The sequence below is a fragment of the Excalfactoria chinensis genome, chromosome 5, assembly GCF_039878825.1.
Source record: "Excalfactoria chinensis isolate bCotChi1 chromosome 5, bCotChi1.hap2, whole genome shotgun sequence".
Lineage (NCBI taxonomy): Eukaryota > Metazoa > Chordata > Aves > Galliformes > Phasianidae > Excalfactoria > Excalfactoria chinensis.
Genome location: NC_092829.1, coordinates 45,266,807 through 45,286,203, shown reverse-complemented (window position 1 = coordinate 45,286,203; position 19,397 = coordinate 45,266,807). Strand labels below are relative to the sequence as shown.

The 19,397-nt window shown below is 41.2% G+C and overlaps 1 protein-coding gene across 2 annotated transcripts in view; it reads left to right on the top strand.

Moving 5' to 3' along the window:
• The window catches only part of ANO1 (anoctamin 1), a 72,429-nt gene that overhangs the window by 12,879 nt on the left and 40,153 nt on the right, over positions 1-19,397 (top strand). The window lies entirely within an intron of this gene.

Below are 19,397 nucleotides of genomic sequence, written 5' to 3'. Positions count from 1 at the left end.
GAATCCGGATTTTTCTCTTTTTTTTTTCATTTCTTTTTCTTATTTTGGTCAGACAAACACTTGAGTATGGTGAGGTAGGGGCCAGCTGCAGCACCGCTGTTCCTGCCAGCCCCAGGCTTATGGCTGGACCAGGCTCCCAAATCACATGGTTGTACTATGATGGACCAGGTGCCTAAAATGTTGATTTTCTGAAGGGTGCTTTTGAAGAGGAGATTTAAGCTGAGCACTAGTGCAGCTGAAGCCTTGCTTCCTGCTTGTGCCCATCACCTGAGAGGCTGAGGGTACTCTGGCTCTGTTACTTCCCATGCTTGGAGTGTGTGTGGGGGATGCAGGGGGGAGGCAGGGAGCAGGGTGAGCAGAGGATGGATGGAGGGCAGCTGTGCTGCAGCATCCTGCTTCCCACTCGGAACTAGAGCTTCGGAGCAGGAGGAACCAGAGTCCTCCTGAGACCAACACAGGTATATAAGGGCTATCCAGAGAGGCTGCACCTTGGAAGATGGATCAGCCTGCTGCTGTCTCTTCTAGGTTCCCATCTTAAGTAGACAGATGTGTTGTGCCTCCGTGACATGGCAGATAGATGCTCATTACAATAATTACTGAATCTGAAGGGCACAGATCTCCACTGTGGAAAACTGAAGTGTTCCTTCAGGCTGCATCTCCCCAAATGAATTCAGGCCGTAAGGGATGTAAATGTAGTGTTTCTGGGCCTGCAGGTTTCCACTGAATGTGATTTGAGCAGTGAACTCTTCAGGGCAGTGTGGTTAGCCCCTCTAGGACCCTCTTGTGGCTCAGAGATTTTACTCTGCACTCACCATTCTAGTTGGAGCTAAATGACCTTTTGGGTCCCTTCCAACCCAAAAGCTATTCTATGATCCTCTTGCTGAAACACTCGATTGACCGTTTACAGGTCTGGGACATGCAGCCTTTTCCTGTCCTTGGAGTTGATTACTCTGTTGCTTTCAACATGAACTTATGTAATATTCTTACAGTTTTAAATGACTGCCCTGTTATTTCTTGCCAGCTGCAAGTGAAAGTAAACAGATGAGTGTGTAACTGGCAGTTGTAGATAGAACATTTATTAATGGAGAGAGTTCAAGTGACCCAGAAAAGACCATTGCAGAGCAGTCTTCTAGTTTGGGCAAGAGCTCTCCCTTGGAACTTCTCAGTGCTCTACAACCTCAACAAAATGGAAGACAGATGTCTGACACTGCTAATGTTTCACTTCCACTCTTCCATCCTGTTTCACAGCTCTCTGCAGTGTCTTCTCTTATGGCCTTCCATAGCCTAGTTATCCTGTCCAGGGGGAGAACCATGCTACATGAAACCCCACTGCTGCACTGAGCCTTTCCAAAAGTGGTGAAGTAAAGGTTGTCGTTTAAACTTGTTTTACAGTGCTTTACGAGGGAGAAACTTGTAGACTGTTCACTCCTATTTTACTGCTGGGGAAAAAGTCAAGTAAAGAGCAAGTGAAACTGATAGTCACTAAAGCATGTGTTACAGTTTGGAAGTGACTGCAAGAGGCTGTCACTAAGAATAGGCCAAAGAGAGCAACTGAAAGAAAAATTATAATGAAAGTGGAAGGTAATTAAATCTATAATTGTAACTTAGGAGGCACTCTGCTTTTTTTATTTTTATTTTTTAAATTTCTGTGTGAGTAGGGCTTGCTGCCTGGGTGCCTGCAGGCTTGGTGCCTGGCTCCTGGATCCCCAGCCAGGACCTCTGTTAGGGAGAAGGAGAAGATACATGTTGTTTTACTTGATTTTTTGCATTCAGATAACAGATTTGGGCCAGAAGAGCTATAAATTCTTATAAACAGGATTTGTAAGTTCTACTATTAGAGTCTTCCTCTTACTGGAGCTGAGTAAAAGCGTGCAGGTAATTGGAGGAAACACCAGCTGCCCCTTCACCAGAAAATGTCTGCCCTGTAAGGAGAAATCCCTCATTTGCTCCCTGCAACATACAGCATGTGAACTTGATCTGTCATCCAGGATGTGGCTGCAGATGTTTTGGAAAGGGCTTTAGAGAAGTATTTCCACCTCTGTTTTCCTTGGTACCAGCTGCTGTTACACCCAGAAAAGGAAAAGGAGCTGATTCCTTCGCCTCTTAAGGCAAGGGTATGTCAAGCCAATGTTTGTATGATACATGTTCAGATTTCACATGCTGCTTGTTTAGGGTGCTCAGAGATGCTGTGCTTGCAGAAGGGCCCTAAGGCCTCCCTGGGATCAGGGAATGGGCGCCAAGGTCTCTCTGGGGTCAGAGCACAGGCCCCAGCAGTGAGGAGGTGCCCCTGTGCTGGGGAAGGGGTGGGTTGAGAGTTGTGCTGCAGTTGATGGCCACCATCATGCTGCCTGGGCCCAGAGGCTGGGCCTTGCCATGCAACATGTTTCCTGCACTGGTGCCGATGGTTGGTTGACATAAACACATCCCTTCTCTGTGCAAGGCAGAGGCAGCAGCAGGCTCACTTATATTCACCCAATGTAATAAAACACTTGGGCAGCACCAGTGGGCAGCAGCTGCTTTGAGAATAACATGATGGAATGGAGTGGGGACATTTTGGTGGCAGAAAGCCCATGCATGCTTGCAACTGAGAGTGCCCTGTCTCCCCTTTGATGCCCCAATCTGTGCCCTCGGTTCAGATGTCCTTAAGGTTGGCTGTGTTAAAAAGAGCCGCTGGTTAATTTGCTTCCCTTTTACAAGCTGCAGTTTGTGGGGCATGTGTGTAACGCAGGGCACGTGAGTGGTGCTGTGCAAAAACATGGGTCTACTCACGTCCAGGGCTTGTCCCTGGAGTAATTAGATGCAAGCTTGGTCTCTGCCCAGCAATGTGATTGAATCTTCTCTTAGGAATGGGCAAGCAAGATGGCATCCTCTCCCAGCTCCAAAGCATTTACATTTAATGGTAAGTTTCATTTACAATTTACCGTAAAAACAAAATTTGTCATTTACCATAGGAGCTGACACAGCTTGGTCACATGGAGTAATCCTGAGAGTAATCCTGAGAGTAATCCTGTAAAATTTTGTTCTGCATCTTTTTGTTAGTTCTTTGTAGAGCTCATGATCCATTTGTGCTCCCCATGCCCCCAACTGGGTCTTTCCTATGAATTTTGATGGTGACAGTACTGGAAATGTGGGGCAAAAAGATTTATCGCATGTTTAATCCATTTTCAGTTTTTTTCATGGTATACTGAAAACTATCGTATGCTTTTTTGTGAAACCAGAGGCTCTCAAAAGTCACATGAATGTTTGTTGTACAATAGTGAGAAATTCTGCTTCTGGTGGTTTGGCTGCAGAGTAAAAAAGGAGTATAGCACATTAACATTCTTTATTGTGTAGACTGATGGGGACTGATGGCTGTTGCTTTTGGAATAATGTGGGGTTTTTTGTCTCTTTGCGGTGGCTCGTGTCCATTTTTTAAACTCAGTTCCTGTCCTAGAAGAACTGAAGAGAAGTCTTTTTAGGTATGCCATGGGTGACATTCTGGTGAAGGGTGTTAAAGAAAACTAACTTAGTGCTAGATAGTAGTATAAGAAATTGTATTCCACATTTCTGTCCTTTTGCTTTGTGGTGTTGTACCTCATCCCTGTCATTAATGAATTACAGATTCTTTCAGGAACACTTCAGCTTGATCCTACAAGTTATTCAGTAATTAATCACTCCTTTCTAACCTAAGAGATCTTCACATAGCATCAGCAAGACAAATTGCCTGCTTAAACATGCTTAGGTTTGTGTTTTCCTCCATGGTTGGTGTCCTGTGTCCTTAATTTTACTTACTTATTTTCAGCTTCTGTGTAAAGAAGGCCCTGTGGCCAAGTGGTTAGAGCAGGAGCCAGCAGTCTCACCCAGCCTGCACCCACGACTCACATTGCACCGAGTCAACACACATCTCAGCAAATCCAGGCTGCAGGCTCTGCCTGTAAGCACAGCTACTGCAAATTCTGGATTTAGCTTACATGAAGTGGAAGTGGTTTAAAGGCTGTTTGAATGAGGGGAGTTCTAACTGAAGAAAGGGTTTTTTTAGCAACAAAAATAAAACTCCAATAATCTGTGTTTGCGTTCTGCTCCACCATGTATTTATTTTAAAATCTGGTTGCGCATCAACGCATTCTCAATCTGATCTGTAGATCTCAGACTGAGATGTTTCAAATGCTTGAACACAATCCAGTTTTAAAGTACTATGGTTATCTAAGAAGTACATCGAAATTTCCTTCAGTATTCATTTCTCAGTATTATCTGTTCTGGAGTGGTGATTGTTTATCAGTGTAATTAGCGTTTGTGTCACTGTAAGTTCTCTTTCTTATCTTGCATCAGATGTACTGTCATGTTTACAGAAAAGAATCTCATCCAGTATCTACAAAGCTACGTCGAAAAAGAACTTTTGCCCTTCTTCCATGACTTTAGATTTCGGATTTATGTGCTATCAGATCATGCAAAGTACTGGTGTGGTTTTCTTTGAGTGTGTGCAGCTCTCAAATTCAGCAAAGCACCCAAGCTTAGAGGCAGCGGTAGCTCTGTTCTTTTATGCCAACGTTAGGCTAACTGTGGCAGGCAAGTTGGTAACAGATCTGAACTAAAGCCTGCCAATATTATATTGCCACAAAACTTCTTTTTGAAAAACCTCGAGCAATACAGTGAGTGTATTTCAGTTTTTCATTCTGTGTTATGTGACTATGGAGTTTTGGATCTGGTGCTAGTAGCTTTAAATCCTACATCGTTAAACCACAGACTTGTTGCCTATCTTCCTGGAAAAGGATGTGTTCCCATAGCTTGGGCTGAGAACCAGACAAGCGCAGACTGTTCCATTTGGGCCAGAATAATTAGCTGAATAAAGAGCAGTTCCCCATTAAAAAAAAAAATATCAGGGAGTCACAAACTAAACATAAATCCACAACATCATATGTTGTGGGGGAAAAAACTGAGTGGTGTAAGCAAGAGATGGTGATATAATTCTTCTCAGGCATGGAAAAGCATCAGCTGGTGTACCATATCCAGTATGGGGCATCTTTCTGCAAGAAAAGTGTGTATCGTACAAAGCTGAGAGAAGAGTGGGAAAAATGATAAGAAACCCAGTAAGATACATCTAGGAGAAAGTAGTTTAAGAGTGGCATTTCCCACTGAGTTTGCAAACTTGTGTTACATTTTCTAGATAGAACTGTTTTATGTAGGGGAACATTCATTATCCTTGCCCCGTTCTGCGGTTCCTTATATTAATGTTGATATTTATTTGGAACTTGGAGGGAAAAGTCTGTGTTATAGGAAGGGGACAGAAGCAGTGGTAAACCTTCTGTGCATGTACGGCCTGTGTGCCAGCTGCTTTCAGGAACTCCAGGGTCATCATGTCCAAATCTTTGCTATTTTGGGCAACTACATCACAGAACCCCATTCATAAATTTCTGAAGTACCACTATAAAAATAGTTTGTATTTTCTTTTTGTTTTGTTTTCTTTTTTTTCCTTTTTTTTTTTTTTTTCCTCCTCCATTGCTGACTTGAACCTCAGGTATGCTTCTAATCCAAAGCATCATCTCTGGACCATCTGCGAGTGTTTTAAACATTAAGTTGGTTATATGTTCACTTTATTTGTTCTTCATTGCCCTTTGGCTGTTTAACCACCCAAATAAGAGGAAAGGAGGTAATGAAGGGAATCTATCCAAATAGCTTTTTATCTTAAAACATCAAATTTCTTTCTTCATCTTCAGGAAAGACAAGCTTCTCTGTCTACCACTGCTCCTCCCAGTCGTTTGGCTTCTGCTTAGATTTGAGTTCATGTTTCTGAAAAAGGGGTGATGAAAAATGTGAGCTGTATCCCAGAGGGTCACTGCTGTTGCTCTTTGATTTTTACCAGAAATACTTTGATTGATGTAGTCTAAAATTTGGCTTTTTCTGAGATGTCCCTCAGAGATGGTTAATTGTGCTGTGATCTACTGACATAGAAGGAAGGAGCCTTATCATGTCTGCAGTGCTAGACAGAGCTACTATGTGATACTTCTGGAGAAAATTAGGAACAGCCTGTGTTTGAGCAGAAAACACATGCCAGTTTTCTTAGAGCCTTGCTGGACTTGCAAAGGAATTACAATCATAGGAAAGATATTTTTGTGGATGTTCCTTGAAATTGAGAAGTCCTGTTGCTTTTCAGCACAGGATGGCCAGTCAGTATAGTTTTTTTTATTCATAAGGTGTTAGCCATGGGTTGGATTGGCACAGTTTAAACATATGCTGTTCGATTTGGAGAACACCCATGCTGCTACCAGATGTTCACAGCTGCATTGTGTTGGCAACATCTCACGTCACTGTGAAGAGTCTTCAGCAGTTCAGCAACTTGGAATTGTAGTTGCAGTAAAACCAATCTCTGCTTGGTTTCCAGAGACCATATGTTCAGAGGGTTGTCTCCTAACTGTCGTGTGAGAGAAGAGGTAATTTAGGGGGTGAGATTTTCTAGAGACCAAACAAGAAAAATCAGTACTGTTTTTTGGAGGGGACTGTCATAAGGCAGTAATATAAAGACTCAGAAGACTCTGAGCTAAAGATCCTTACCTGTTTCAGTAGAGAGAGTCATATGTCCTCCCTGTGGACAGTTAGTTCTGTTTGTTAGAGGAGGTATTTCTTACAGAAGGTTAGGCAAGAGATCAGATTTAGAAAACAGAAGAACTGCTTGACCATGTGGGGATTATCACATTGTATTTGGCTACATTTCATGCATTCTGAAAAGTTTGAGAACTTCAGTGTCACTGGAACCATTACAGAAACCACCTTGACTTTGTCACCTATGAGGTAAGGAGAAGGCAGAAATGTCAGTAAATGGCAAAAACTATGTATGTTCTTCTACAAACCAGAATATAGAGACTCAAGCCCAAGAGCAGTCAACCCAGAGACCCTTGCTTTTGAGCATCAGGCCAATGGTGGGGACATTGAAGCATTCTAAGTAGCAGAAACTTGGCATCCCTGCACAAACTGACAGTAAGTTTTGCACCCGTGAGGGCTGTGACTAATAGAAGGCTACCAGCATGCCTATTTTGGTTACATTCAGTTCCTGATGAACCAATGGGGCTCTGTTCAGAAGAACAGAGTTCTAAAGGTCATTGCTAAGTATGAATTTTTATTTTCTGAATTTAATCAATGTTTTGCAATTTGTAAATTTTACAACTGTTTGGTGGGGCTGAATTAATTGCATACGTGTGGGTATATGCAGATCATCTCCTTTCTCTCCCTCTTTTCCTGAGGCACATCTCCACTTTGGTTGTGCTGCTCTATTTCCATATTTAAGCAGTACTCCAGAGTGTTTATTGAAGTGGACATGTGATATGCCATCCAAAGCACTGGGAATTACACCATAAATTTCCAAAATAAATTGGCAAAAGGAGAGAAGTCAAACAGAATACAAGTACTAAAAACTCTCAAGATTAGCAACATACGATCCTGTCTGTCAAACCTGCAAATAATTTTTTCCCATGAAAAACAGCATTTCAGATGCAGATTTTTATTATTATTATTATTATTATTTGTAATTATCTGATTTTGGTACTTGGCTGAAATGCCTAAATCTTGTTTAAGAGATCACAGGCCAAGTCCTTTCCAAGACCCTGAGGCCTGATTAGTAAGCAGAGAGAATATCAGAAAAAGCAGTTGATAGTTTCTTGTCCAAGGGGGTCCTGATAGGGTACTGTAGGAATTGCTGCACTCTGGATGTTGTGTTTTCTTTCAGCTGGCAAGTCATGGTCTGGGGTGACAGCAATGATCTAAGTAGATAACTTCTCATGTGAGAGCTGGCACTCTTCAGCTTTGGGCCTGGTCAAGTCATATCTCAGTTTTTACTTGCACCAAACTTTCTACAAAGTCACTATTGGTGATTGGTGGATGGTTGGACTGGATGATCTTGTAGGTCTTTTCCAGTCTTGGTGATTCTGTGATTCTGTGAAAATACAATTTTGTTGTGTATTTTAAGCCTCTACAATTGCAGGGCATTAATCAAAAAGACTTTCTGTATTCCCTGAAGTTTCCTTGAAGCACTTTGCTGAACCACCTTGTCAGGAGTTGTCTTGCAGTGGTGTTTCTGTCTCCAGTCACTTGGGCTTCACAAGCAAGAATCTACCTTGCAGGCAGGCAAGGAATAAAGGATATAAATTGCTGATCTGTGTTATAAATACTTCTTGGAATAATGCAATTAGAGATGAGTGATAATAAGAAAGAAGTCTTAATTTAATGTAAATAGAAGGCAGCCTCCTGCTAAAATTAGGTCAGGAAAACAGACTCAGAAACTACATGATAACTGAAGGTGCAGTCACTATCCACTGTTTTAGGGCACTAATATCCTTGAGATCAATACTAGTGGTGTACAAAACTCTTGGATTTCTTCATCGCTGCTTGAGGAGCTTCTCTGAAGCAGACAGTACTACTCAAGGAGATCTGACTTAGGGATGCAGCTTGGGTGGAGATGGCTTGGTGGGTTGGACCTGATGATCACAGAGGCCTTTTTACAACTTTAGTAATTCTGTGATTCTGTGCTTAGCTTTCTCTAACCCAGCCCTCTCCAATTTGTGTCACATATGCTCTCTTACATGCTATAAAGCCAGGGAAATCAGTAGCAACATTTTGTTCCACACATTGTTGCTAATTCTCCTCTATGGCTTCTGTATTGGCACAAAACAAATTCCCACCCTGTATGGGAAATTGATAATTACAGCCTGAACCTCTGATTAATCAGGTAAGGCAGGTGTTGGGTAATGTAGCTGTGCTCCCTGAAGGGGTGGAGCTTGACTCCACCTCCTCTAGACCTTATTTAAGGGCTGACCACCACTGAGGCAGCTTATCTTAGAGATTGCTCCCTGGTGGAGACTGCCTCAGTATTTCTCAGCGAAGGCATCTGTATTGGTGAGTTTTTCTTTATAAATAATATTTTGAATATCTGTTACCATCTTTGTTACCATCTTCGTATCGTTCCACCTTACACATCCTTTGGAGAGTCATCTTGGTTGTTTTAGGCTGTGGTGGCCAAATGGGTCTGTATTCTGACATCAAGTCTGTATGTCTGTCAGAGCAGCTACTGAAATGGTGCGTTCATCTTGAGTTTGGGCTGAAGAGTGGTGGTATGAAAACAAAAAAATTATGCTTGAGTGCCTGGAATTTTTTTTAAACCACTGCAACTGATTCAAATGTTTAAATATCGTATGACTCCCAAATTGATGCATTGAGCAATAGCTGATCCAGCATTATGGCACCTGTTCCACTGTAACCACTGTTGCTCTATCACTTCACAGAGTATTAGCCAGTCATAATACAAAATAGCAACAGCTATATAGGTTCCAGAAACCCAAGTAAAGCAAGCAATTTGAGGACATTACTAGAGAGCTATCTCAGTAAGATCTGAAGACCATCAGAACTGCATCAACTTCATTTATATTTATTTAGTTGCCTTCCATTCCTTTCAGTTCCAGTGTTGACATAATCACTGTGATGAGACAGAATGACTTTTTTTTTCCTCTTAAATGGATTTTAGATTAAAAAGTGAGCCCTTTGAGGTAGTTTCTAAAAAGCATGAATAATTTTATTTAAATAAATAAACAGAATATTTGTGAGACTTTAAACCTAGCTGGAAGACCGTGTCATGCTTTTTGTAAATTGACTGTAATTATCAACCAAAATAGAGTACATGTTAATAATGATAAAGCTTACAGTTAGCAGCTTATAATGTATTTCTTTTAAGTTTATGGATAGTAGATACCTTAAAAGACAGTATCCAAATAAATAATTGTTCCAAATATTTTGGTAAAATAAGAACTTTTTTTTCATACGGAATACTGTTGTTCTAAATACTTCAGTGCCTGAAGACGTGGTGTATTAAGTTTTAATTCTGTTTTATTCCATTGTTTAGTTTTTCTCACTGAGCTTATAAACATTTACTGGATAATGAATAGAATGTTTTCATTTTCTTAAAAAATAAAATAAAATAAAGACAGCAAATGAATTGTGAACCAGAAAAATATAATAAAATTTTGTTTTATGCTTGCGAACTTAATCATGCATGGAGGAAAATAAATTCTTCTTAAATTCTAGGATGAAATCTTGGCCCTCTCCAGATATCAAGCTTACATCATTTTCAATGTCTTTGTCAGGAAATATGATAACAAATAATGTTTTCTCTTTTTCTTTGTATCTGCCTTTGTGTCAAATTCTGGCTCTTGCCAGGAATCCCCATTTCCTTTCTTACCCAGAGTATCTTCAGACAGACTGTGGGCTATGTGGGTTTGATGCATGGGTTTTGGTCCACTTCATGGTTATGTTCCACTAATGTCTTATCATGTTTTGCTCATCAGTTTTGCTAGTTACACCTTGTTCTTTAAGGGGGAGCAGTGCATTTTCTATGCACTATAAATAAGATGAAAGCATTTTTTTTTTTTTTGGTGGAGCCTTACATTGTATGGTCCAGGAGAGACTCGTGCTATTTGCTTGCTGCACTATAACTGAACAGCTAAATTTGGGAATCAACAGAATCCTTGTCTACAAGAGAGAGGCACTGTTTCAAGTGTATCATTACTAGTTTATGTCCTGGTGAGTCCAACATTTATGCTGTTCAGATCTCTTTCCTAAAGGAAAGATGACTTGTATATGTATTTAGAGTATGTCATAGCAAGACTAATGCCAGATTGCTGGTTGCTGTCTCAGCTCTTGGTCTCTTTTCATGGATGATAGCTGAAAGAATAATGAACAAGATAGAAATGGCTCTCTTTTTTTATTTTTCTCACTGTTTTTGGGGTAGAATATTGAGTTACAGTTGCTCTTCTATTGTTAAGGTGACATTAGAACAGTTTTGTTGCTGCAAGACAAACATGTAAGAGCAATTTAGGAATGAAACCTGGAGCTGAGAGATTGCTCTGATCAGCTGTAGCACCCTCAAGGACCGTCCATGTTTTTTTTGGATCTGCTTCTTAGCTTTTTATAGTCAAAACAGATTTCCTGGCAATTTCCTCTTCTTTGATCTCCTGTAGTAAAAGTGGATTGTTCAGTGTTCCTTTGTGTAACTCAGTCTTTAATGAGTCTTCTACAAAACCTACAGGGCAGCAGTTTACACTTAGACCAGGTCACCAGGTCTTGATTGCTTGTTTGATGAGAGGATGTAATAGATAGCAAAGATTATCAAAAGCTTACTAAGGGAGAGATTTGGTGAGTCTGGGCTCAGTGCTGCTGTCATTATCAGCATCCCTGCTGATGGCCAAACTGTGTAATGCACATCTCTGCTCAAACGTTTCAAATGTGCCTTTTGTCTGGGGGTCTTGAAATGCCTTAACAAAGGTCTTGGCCCCGCTATTGCTCTTTCCAAAACTGAAGGGAAAGCTGGCTTTGCTCAGATTAGTTTTCTACTACAAGAATTTTGCATTTCAGGACAGGGCTATCAGGGGTACTAAGTGGAAGTATCTGTAGCATGTGCATCCTCAGGCACAGGGAAAGCCAGCTGACTTGTGGTACCTTGCTGTAGGATCAGCTTCCTTATGGCAGTTAGATCCCAGCTCTTCCTTAAAAGCAAAGAGCCTGCTTGATTGCAATAGTGACTCCTTAGATCTTGTGCCTCTGAAATGCCTTCACTTGGTTCATTAAGACATAGGACTGCATGGGAATTCTCTCAGGCAAGAGTTAATAGCATTTTTTCCCCTCATTTGTATTCACCTGCTTGATGTGAGGTAAAGCTTATTTCATTTGCCGGTGAAACTTTGCAGTGGATTGATTGAGTTGATTGCAATGTTTTTCTGCATCCATGTTAAAACTGCAGGATCTTAATGCTTGCTAAAGCCTGTGCATATCTTCAAGCTTTGTTCAGCATACACTTATTAGTTCTATCACCTGTGGAAAGGCATCTCAAATAGCATAGAACTGAGGCTGCCCTAGGCCCTGGCTGAAAATTGCCTACTGCCACCTCACTGTCGAATCAGCTCCACCTGTTCTGACGCACCCAAATAACATGTATAACATGGAGCTCTGCCATATAGAACCCAACTCCACCCAGGCTGATTCAGATGGAGAGCCCTTGGATCCTTGAATGCAAGTGAAGGGGAGCTACAGCTGCTGCATGTGGTGACTGTAATAAAAAACATCAGGTTAGGCAAAACCTTCCAGAATATTTAGTTTTGTGATGAGGTCCAAGGAAATGAAGCATCACAAGAGGTGCCCTGCGTATTTTAGAAGCTTTGTTTCCTACCGGAAATCATCAGCTGCTGTGAGACTTCATGCCTAAATCTATACTATCTGAATGCCCTTGTGACATTGATAAATAGAAATTTAAACACAAGTGTTGATGTTTCAAGATTGGAAATTGGAAATCTTTTGTAACAGGAACAACTTTACGGGTCAGTATGTGCTATGACCTTGGTCTGAGATTGCAGTTTATGAATGATACTTTTGCAGCAAGCCTTTTAGATCATCTATTTTTTGTATGAAGAGCTGTTTTTAATAGTCTGGCAAGGGAAAATACATGCAATACTTTAAATGTATTTAAATAATCTTTAAAAGTTACTATGAGAGCTTTGATATACATTGTCCCAATGTACACCAGTACTCTCCCCACAGTATCTTTAATAACGTTTTCCTTTCATTTTAGTTCTGTCACTGGAGCCAGTTGCCTTCCCTTGGAGCATACAAACAAAAATAGTTAGCATTATAACCCTTTAAAGCATACCTGCCAGCATCCATGGCAGACAATTGGTCTTCCTTATGCAATGCATCCTTCTGTTCCCATGACGTATTTGGGGATGCGAAGTTTACAGAATACGCCCAAAGAAAACATCAGCAGGTGCTTTGGGAGGCAGCAGTAACTTCTGTAAGAAAGTGGGGTACAGTCTTTACTTCCAGTGGTGAATTGTGTCAGTGTTTCTGTTCTCATTAAAACTGGTTGAAACACAAAAATACTGTAAGGATTGTTCTGTATGTGTATCAAAGTTAACTAGAAGCAGAATTTTGCTCTTTTTGTCTGTTTTGCACTCAAATGCTATCAAATGACAGAAACATGTAAATAATTTGTAAGACTAATCAGGGCTTGCAAAGAACAGTCTGCTTTATGCTCGAGTGTGGCCTCAATGATGCTTTTCCTGGAATAGCAACAGTAGCAAATCTGAAATATTTTTCCAGTGTCTTGTGGTAGAAGTGTAAGTGTGCTGGATTTTTCCTATTTTAGAAGCATGTCTGAAAACAGATGTACTTAATAAACCATGAAATAGTTATTGGTAACTGGGGAGAAAAAAAAGTGCACTCTGTCTTAGGTGGGTGTGTGGGAAAAGGCTTCGTGTGTTTTTTGTTTTTATAAAATGTGGGATATTCCAAGGCCTACATATCTTAGTAGGATAACTTTGGTGACTCCCAATAGAATTTTTATTTGCTGATCCTTGAAAATGCCTTTTCACCCCAAAGGTTCATTTTCCTATCTTTGCATTTTTAAGGTAATTGGCTTTATGTGTTCAGATTTCACAGGGGATGTTTCAGATTGGGTGTGTTCAAACCTGGGGCTGCAATGCTGCAAACAACGCCAATTAATCTTTATAAGCGAAAATAGAAGGGCAGAAATAGAAATGATGCCATAGTTGTCCGGCCTTCTTTTAACATGTTGCTGATAATAATAGATCAATAACTTTAAAACTGTGACAGCTTTCTGGGAAAGCTGCAGCCCGATTCTGGAGAACCACAGCTGATCCAGTACTGAGAAATGTGCCTGAGCCCACGTTTCAAATAATCCTGCCTTCACCCGTGTGACAGGGGTTGGTTTTCAGGCTTCCAAACACTGGATGCACTGAATGGGCTCTGCTACATAATTGGGAGTGCTAATGAAGTTATCAGCTTCAGCTGTATGGAGACGGCCCTGCTTTAGAAATATTTTTGTTCTGTGGAGAAGGCTGTCCTTGGAGCCTCATTTAATACTGCTCTTTGATTTAGATATTTATTTTTAATGAATTGAATCATGCCTTCCTCTCTGTTCACTTCATTAAGGTAATGCTCTGTGCAAGCCCAGACTGTGGCCAAGTTCTAAAATAAATGCAGAAGTGCCAAGATGGGTGAGTTCCAGGGTGTCCCTCTAAGTGGAATGCCACAGGAGATGAAAGGAAGAGGGAGTCACATCTTGGGAAGATGTCAACACAGCTGAAAGTGGTCACCTTTATTGGGAACAGGTTGTCTGTCCCTTACAATAGCCCTTTATCTGTTCTGTTGGTGGCACTGGGGCAGCCTCCTGTGCTCTGAAGTGGTGCAGCCCAAGGCCACAGCTGGCTGCCAGCAGATGCGAGGGGAGATTTGCATCACATGCTCCCAGATGTGGATCTAATCACTTATCAACTTCTGGACTTCAAATAGAACAAAAGTTCAGAACATGTATGAGCGCTCCTTGGAGAGTGCAGTGGTTCCTGATCGGGATGTTGGGCTCCAGCCAGTGCCTCGTAAACAGGTGTCAGCCTCCCAAAAAAGCCCTCCCTGCGTGCCAGCAGTGGGTATCCTCATTGGCGTGCCTGCAGCAGGATTTAGTGGGTCAGGAGGAATGACCCATAGGTCAGCAATGAGGCGTGCTGCTGGGCTGGCACGCCTGAAGCTTCCTTGACATTTGCCTTGCCTTATTTCTCTTGAGGACGAAGCAGGGATTTCAGGCTCCAAATCTGAACGGCGAGCCTTTCAGTGTATTGGGTGTGAGATAAAGAAGAGGAGGAAGTAATGGGTGAGTTGATTGTGAGGGCTTGATTGTTTGTTTGTTTTCCTAGCCCAAGCATTAACCTCTACCTTTGATTTTGGGCAATATGGGAAGTAATGAAATGGATGAGGTTGTGCTTAAGGAGGATTCTGCTGCTAGGGGGCAATATATATTAAGCAAAAACACGCTTAGAAGTTCTCTGTATCTGCTGAAGTTTAAAAAGCACAAAAGCCTTCAAACAGAAAAGTACCCAGTATTTTGCACTGGTATTTCTTTAGAAAATAGTATAAACAAAATATTCAACTTATGTATATCTGTGTGTATATATTTCAAATTTTTTAAAATAAATATTTGTGTGTGAGTGACTTTCTCCCCTCTCCATCACAGTGGGATCACTATCAGTGATACGCACAGCACAGCACTTTTCCATCACAATTCAGATGAAAGAAGTGCCTTCAGTTTAAGGGGTCTAAAAGTGTTTCAGAGTGCTCTGGCTCCTGGTTCTTTTAAAACCTCAAGTTCAAGGAACATATCCTGCACTATCCTTGAATTTTCTTTCCAAATTCAATCACTACTTATATGAAGCAAAAAGATAAGAATCTGAACATTAGAAAATCTTGAATCATACAGTCTTTTAACTGTCCTGCTTCTTCCTTATTGAGAAAAATGGGGACAGCCAGCTCAGATGTCTTTATGACTTTTTGTTCTAGCCACTTTCTTAAGTATACTCCCTAAAAAAAGAAAGAGGAGATAAGAGATGGCTTCAGCTGCTTTGTGGCTTTCATGTTGAGTGGTGAAATAGCTGTTCAGTTACTTAAATATACTCAGCCTTGTTTTAGATCTAGAGCCAGATGGTTCTGTAAAGCTCCAATGTGAGAATACACTTTTCCATTTAGTTTAATATTTAGTGATTATAAGAGATTATGACTATGATATTCATAAGGTAGTTGATCAGGCAGGTAGTAGGAAAAATGCATCTACTTCTTAAGCTGAATTTCAGTTCTTTTTCATCTGGTCACTGAAGTTTAGTGAAGGGAAGAGGCATTGTCTAAATGTGTACAGGTTGCAGCATAGCGTGCCAGATTTCTGTGGTAGAAAATTTGTTGTTAATTAGCGTTAAGAGGAGCTTGCCTGAGGATGTTTTGCAGCTGCAACTGAAAGTTACACAAAGAAGCAGATCTTTCCAAGTATTTTTTTTTTATTTTTTTTTTTTTTAGTAATGTTATCTTGTTTCCTGTATTATTCAGAATGAGATACTCACAGGAGATTCAGGGACAGAATTAATTGGAACAGTAGTGTATATTTGGCAGGGTTTTCTGAGATTTGTACCAAATACTAAGAAATGACAAAATGGATAAAGAGAGGGCTATAAAAATGAATGGGAAAGACAGCAGCCTGTTTTGACAGGACAAGGTGAAATGGTTTCAGTCTGAAAAGGAGAGATTTAGACTGGATATAGAGAGGTTTTTTTTTACGATAAGGGTGATGAGGCACTGGCACAGGTAGCCCAGAATGGTTGATGGGTGTCCCATCCTTGGAGACATTCAGAGTCATGCTGGATGGAGCTCTGAGCACCTGATCTAATGTAGGCGTCCCTGCTCATTGCAAGGAAGTTATACCAGGTGGCCTTTTAAGGGTCCCTTCAAACTCAAGTGATTCTGTAATTCCATAATAATGCATAGAAGTGTTGGGTGGGTCTGAGTTTACAATAGCAGGAGTTTCTACTATCTTGAAATCCATGGAACACCATCGGCTGCGGAAAGGGAGGGGAGACAGCAGCTCTTTATATGGCTGTGTTGAAACATGCGAAGCACTTCTTCAAGACTTTGGTGTAGCACTTTCTGGTTAGTAATAGAAAAGAGTGGGTTAGTCAATATTAAAAAGTAGCAAAGCCAGCAGTTGTCACAATAATCCTCTTCTTTCAGCTCCCAACAAAGAGATTAAGGTGTGACTGTAGCTGAATTAGGAAGCCAGCACTCTTTGTGCTCTTCGTTTTGTGCCTGCTAACTTGCCATAAACAATTTAGAACATACCTTTAATTTCAGATTAAACTATTGTTGTTAACTCATTGATTAACTCAAAATACAGATGAGTTTTAAAATATTGTCTTGTATCAAAAGATGTTCTGTAACAGAATGCTTTGACCTCTGCCAAACCGGCATATGTGTACTACTCGTAATCCCTGTGCATTTATAATTACCAAAGTGGCTTGGATGGCTTTACTTAGCCTTAAATCCTGACATCACCTTCAAGCACAGAAATCAAACTTCTTGTAATTAAGATTGTATCAATGGCCTTCTCACCATTTCTTGTCTTTTTCCAGTCGTCATAATAAACCAAAATTTTATGATTCATTGCCTACCTTAAGCACTTGTACTTTCAGATATTGCCAGGCTACTGATGCATAAACAGAAATGTAAATATATGCTTGCGGATGGCTGATTGCTTGGGCTTACACAATAGCACTGAATCACCAGAGTAGGTCTCCTTGCTCTGCACTGCAGACTTAACAAATACAGTTGAGAAGCTGAGCAGAGCACGGAGAGTTTGTTTGGGCCCACCGAAGCTTGTGGTTTTCCGTTCCAAATGTTTTCTACCCAAACTGCAGTTTCTAGTCTAGAGCTTTTAAGTTCACAGACCCATTATAAAGTATGAAATATATTTAGATTCAATAAGTCAGTAATGGACACTTCACTCCTAGTGATCTTTGTGATCTGGTGAAGTACCTAGGTTTTATTTTCTACATGTGTGTCGGAGGAGGAAGGAAAGAGGAGTTTCATAGCATTTAAGCTATTGTTTCTAGAAAGTTATTTCAGGCATTCTTCCAAATGCAAATGTAGGTAGTTATGTGTAGGAAGTTCCAAGAGTTGCTGTACTATTATGTGAATACCTAAAAGCTATGGGGGGGGGGGGGGGGGGAAGAAAAAGGAATATGCAGCTGATAACGTACGTTATAAGCACTTGAGTGTTCATGGAGTTTGTATGTGTGCACGTATATGCTGGGGAAAAACAGAGCAGAGACATATGGGGAATTGTTATTGTCATGCTAGTTGCTCACATTAGACTGCTGATTTTTGTGTGTATTTCTATATTTTCCCATCAAGAGATTCTTTGAATTTTACAAGTTGTTATTCAAGTGATTTGCTGAGTTTGAGGATTCTGTCCCAAGATCACAGGAGTGATCTAGGAGATAACTATTTCAGAATCTTAAAGGGAAGCCAGGGATAGCAGCACATATGTGCGGTGATATGGGTGCTACGTGCTGTACGCATGAAATACATGAGGATAATTACTGCCCAAGCTCTGTGCAAAGGTTATGGTGTTAATCGGTCAGGAGTGGGGTGGATGTGGATATCAGACATCAGATCTGAACATTGCAGTTCCTAGGAATGCCTTGAACACCCAGGGAAAACATGGCACTTGTTGAATATTGCTTGGGACAGAAGATTTCCTAAGTACAGGGACTGAAATGAGGATCCATAAACTTACAGAAATTGCTATTTCCAGAGAAGCATGACTGATGGTTCCAGAGAAGCTTGGCTTTCTTACCAAGTGCTATTCTTTTTATAACTGATAAGCCCAAGAAGCACCACACCTTCCTCCTGTGCTGCAGGTGTTGCCCATGCTTACTCCTGTCCAGGTACAAACCTTGCATTTGGCTTAGCTGAGCTTTGTGAGGCCATATTTTTTCAGCCTGTCGAGACCCATGAAGTGGCATCCCTACTCTGCACCTTATCAGATGTTCTGCATCCCATGTTTTCCACAAACCTGCTGGGGAATGCGATCTCCCCTGCCTTCCTTGCCATGCCACCCCTGAAGCTCCACCACGTTCAGACAGGTCATTGGGTGTAGAGCAGCATTCCCTAAGGCTAAGAAATAGCTGGCTAAAATGTGATGTCTTTCCTCACCTCTTCCTAAAGTTAGTAGGTAGAAAGGGAGTATTTCTCTGAGGGGCTACTTCTGTCCAAGGCCCAGAGGCACTGTGTGCAATGTGTATGGTTTTGGCTGATCCCTGTTCCAGAGGCAGAGCATTGGGCAAGCTGCAGCAACAGACTGTTGCAGCCTAGCTTCTAGAATGTGCTCTTCTGCATGTTTTTCTTGTTTGTCTTTGGGGGAAAGTTAATTTAGTATCCTCTCAAGGCTAAATTCTAAAATTCTTGCTTTATCTTTGCTCCTTAGACAAGCAAATCCAGCTCCCAAGGGGTTTGGAAAAAGGCATAGCTCTGCAGTATTTTGCTTCTGTGTTAAAATGAATCCAATCTTGGAAAACTTTGCCTTCCAGTCAATGTATAAATGTACATATGCATGTTTCAATGTGCATATGCAAGTGATGGTTTGTTTTTCAAGTGTTAGCTGGTGGTACCGTTTGTAATGAAATTTATATATGAAATCCTTTAGACCACCTATAGGGTTAAATACTAAGTAGGAGCACTAAGGGTGCCTGGCAGGGTAGGGCTGAGAAAACCTGATATGTCCAGGTAAGTGGGAATGGTTCATCACATTCTACACAGTACGTACTTACTTGAGGGAAAGAGCATTTAGTTGGTGTGACAGCACCATGGTGGGGCTGTCAGTGAGTATTCCTTAGAGGAGGAGACTGAGCTCAGGGCCATGGGCTCCCGAACTAAGCAGGGGGTGGGTGGGAGCCCTGCAGGGAGTCTCATTGGCAGCTGAGGGCAGGAACAGGATACGTCTCAGCTTGGGTGGCTCTGGGAGGAGCAAGTGTTGGGATTAAAGTGTCTTAAGTTGT